This window comes from Oryzias latipes, chromosome 2 (assembly GCF_053564925.1).
Source record: "Oryzias latipes strain Hd-rR chromosome 2, Olatipes_Hd-rR_3.1".
Classification (NCBI taxonomy): Eukaryota; Metazoa; Chordata; class Actinopteri; order Beloniformes; family Adrianichthyidae; genus Oryzias; species Oryzias latipes.
In genome coordinates this window covers 10118852-10122590 of record NC_136238.1, presented here as the reverse complement: position 1 = coordinate 10122590, position 3739 = coordinate 10118852, and the positions used below count along the sequence as shown (strand labels likewise).

Sequence of the window (3739 nt, the reverse complement as noted above, 5' to 3'; positions counted from 1 at the left end):
CCCCTTAAGTACAATGAAACTGTACTGTAAAAGAAAGTCAGACCTATTTCCACTCTATTACATGTTACTTTCATTACTAAATACCAGGTATGTTCACTTGAATAGTACTTGGTACTTACCCCTTAAGTACAATGAAACTGTACTGTAAAAGAAAGTCAGACCTATTTCCACTCTATTACATGGTACTTTCAGTAGTAAATGCCACTTATTACCTTCCCGTACAGTGTACATGAACACACTTGGTCTTCTGACCTCACCACATGAGACAATGCTAACCTGTTGGTAAGGGTAAAGTAACTACATTGTAAAAAAAATATACTGGCCTGATTACTTCTTGTAACATGAGGCAAGTTTAAAGAGAAACAAGACAGCTGTGAAAACAACAATCTTTAATATGATACATGTCTGCAGCATACAAAGTGTCATCACAATGAAATAGGTTTTAAGTACAAAACAGTACAAAGGAGAATTCTAAAAAACACATTATTGACCTGAGGGTCGTGCTTTTTGTCCAGTTTGGTAAAGGTGCAGGACTTCTTCAGGGTTTGTAACTGCAAGAAAATTCACAATATGAGCTCAAGTGAACATAAAAAGCAGAACGACTTTGATGAAATACAAAATAAATTTTACTTATTTAATCATTTCTGTAATGAGTTTGATAAATCTCTATGAATTTTTTTATCGCTTTGACGGTAATGCTTGAAATTAATCAAGTACTATCCTCATTTAAAAACATGATAATAAATTATTCAAAACTTAACTTTTTTTAAATATTGTTCTAAAAATGAACTTTTTTAAATATATATTATATAATGTCAGGAAAATATGTAAAACAACAAGGCTAAATAATTAGTTTTAATACTAAAAACCCCCCGAGTGTGTGTTTTTGTTAAGTATGCCAGGGGAAGTAAAGTTGCAAATTCCCAGCGCACTTGAATGCAGCACAACTACCCCCAAAGTGAACGTGCAGATTAATCCGGAGAGCCTCGAGGCGCGCGCAACAGTTTGAATTTCTCTTCATCTGGCAGGTAAGCCAGTGTTTTTTTTTTTTTTTTTAAATATTGGATAAATTACATGTAAATATTTAAACTGATCAAACTTTATAAAGAAGCTAACCTCGTGATTTCAAGCCGCTATCTCTGTGTTTGAAACATGACGTAAGAGCATGTCTACCTTACTGCAATAATTTCAGTTATTTCATGTATACATTTTCAAAGTTTGTAATGAAAATCTACAAACATTTTTGTTACTTACCAGGAGAGAGGCACCTGTAAAACAAGCACGTAGCCTAAATGATAAAGTCTGTTGTTCTGTGCTCGTTTGACTGAGCGCACGTCTTTCTGGGAAAATCAAAGAAAGGCGTTTATTTAAAATAATGATGACGTACTTCCGTCTTTTTACCGCTTTAGATCAGCTATGGTGAAGAAGACATCCCAGACGAATCCGTGAAGCCAAAGGAGAGTAAGCTAAAGTAAGCTAAATCCACCAAGTGGACATATTATTTACATTAATGAAGAGTTTAAATGCCGTTTCCCCATTTTCTTTTCTTTCGCCGTTTTTATTTTATTTTTATTTATTTATTTATTTTCAAATATGATAGAGACAACAATACCACCCAACAGTGAATGTAAATGTTTGAAAATTAAAACATATTTTTGTGAATAACTGTGTTGAATTTGAAATTGCCTATTTATTTATTTTTTCCTTTTCTTTTACACTGCCATGTTTTTCATGCTAATGCAAATTGTAGGTGCGAATAATATTTATAAAGAATAAATACACACAGCAATTGCCAATTAAAACATTGCTTTTGTCATTCTTTGTCTAAACAAATTTGATTTTTTATGGCAATTTTGATTTTTTTTCTTTGATTTCTTTTTTGTTGTTCTTGTTTATGTAACTAAAATATAAAGTTGTGAATAATTTATTGTCATGTTCATAAATGAGGATAATTGATTAATTTCAAGCATTACAGTCAAAGCTATAAAGAATTCACAGAAATTTATCAAACTCATTACAGAAATGATTAAATAAGTACAATTTATTTTGTATTTCATCAAAGTCGTTATGCTTTTTATGTTCACTTGAGCTCATATTGTGAATTTTCTTGCAGTTACAAACCCTGAAGAAGTCCTGCACCGTTACCAAACTCTGCTGAAGAAATTTTGACGGACAAAAAGCACGACCCTCAGGCCAATAATGTGTTTTTTGGAATGCTCCTTTGTACTGTTTTGTACTTAAAACCTATTTCATGGTGATGAGACTTTGTATGCTGCAGACACGTATCATATTAAAGATTGTTGTTTTCACTGCTGTCTTGTTTTTCTTTAAACTTGCCTCATGTTACAAGAAGTAATCAGGCCAGAATATGTTTTTACAATGTAGTTACTTTACCCTTACCAACAGGTTAGCATTGTCTCATGTGGTGAGGACAGAAGACCAAGTGTGTATGTACACTGTACGGGATGGTAATACGTGTACATACCCAGCATTTACTACTGAAAGTACCATGTAATAGAGTGGAAATAGGTCTGACTTTCTTTTACAGTTACAGTTTCAGTGTACTTAAGGGGTAAGTACCAAGTACTATTCAAGTGAACATACCCAGTATTTAGTAATGAAAGTACCATGTAGTTGAGTGGAAATAGGGCTGACTTTCTTTTACAGTTACAGTTTCACTGTACTTAAGGGGTAGTTTCTTTGGTAAATTCATGGTAAATACCATGAAACGTGCAGCGAGTGCAGACCTAAAGGTCAAGGTACTTTATTTGTACTTACCTTGTTCTTACATGTGGTAAGTACCATAAAAGACACCTTTGCACAACATGTAAATACCCAGTAAGAATATTATAAATACCCAGTATGTATCACATAGGTATGAACCAAATAGTACCATATAAATACACAGTAAGTACCATGTAAGTACAGAGTAGACACAAAAAGTACCATGTAAGTACCCAGTAAAGTCCCATAGAAAGTACCATGTAAACACACTGTAAGTACCCAGTAAATTCCATAAAAAAGAACCATGTAAGTACCCTGAAAGTACCCAGTGGTTACACTATAAGTACCATGTAAATACCACTTAAGTACACTGTAAGTACTGTACTGTAAAAGAAAGCGTTACCGTTATTTGTTTTGGTGTACAGTACTTTGTGTTATGTTACTTTTAATTTTGAAAATTAAATCAAAGGGGATACAAATAAGAAATTACTAGAGAGATTAGATTAAATATGAGCAATTTTTTTCAATAAATTACTCACGAGGCCCAACAATATTTTTTTCAATATGTTTGTTTAGGAATAAATACACTAAATTGTCAGTAGAAATTTAAAACTATTGCTAACTGAATGAAATCTCTTGCAACTTTTTTTTTAATTTATTCCCATCTCAAGAACATGTTAGTGAGGTTCTTATCTTTTAAACTCGGCAGCTTGAACATCTTTATGAATTATGCTGACACTCCTAAAGCCCAAACTTCTGACACTTTCTGCCGAAATGAGAAGTGATCCGCATGCATCTCCCCAGCTTTCACAGAACTGCATTGCCTTGGGGTTTTCCTTTAACTTCTCCGTCTTGCACACAAAGACAAAACGCATAGCCAGTCTTTTTTTATTTTTTATTCTTCACTAGTACTCTGCAAGACATGGGTTTTGGTTTAATCATTTGGGTTGAGCTGTTTGACGAGGACGAGCATCTTTGCTGCAATACATCAAAGAACGGTACTTATCCTTGAAAC

The 3739-nt window shown here is 33.3% G+C and overlaps 1 long non-coding RNA gene across 1 annotated transcript; it reads right to left on the bottom strand.

The window, feature by feature from the left end:
- Positions 1–374: 374 nt before the first annotated feature.
- On the bottom strand, positions 375–1394 carry LOC144990117 (uncharacterized). The gene is made up of 2 exons (XR_013654070.1): positions 1255–1394; positions 375–551 (listed from the first exon to the last, which is right to left on the bottom strand). It is a non-coding gene; the product is annotated as an uncharacterized LOC144990117 (long non-coding RNA).
- Between the last annotated feature and the right edge of the window lie 2345 nt (positions 1395–3739).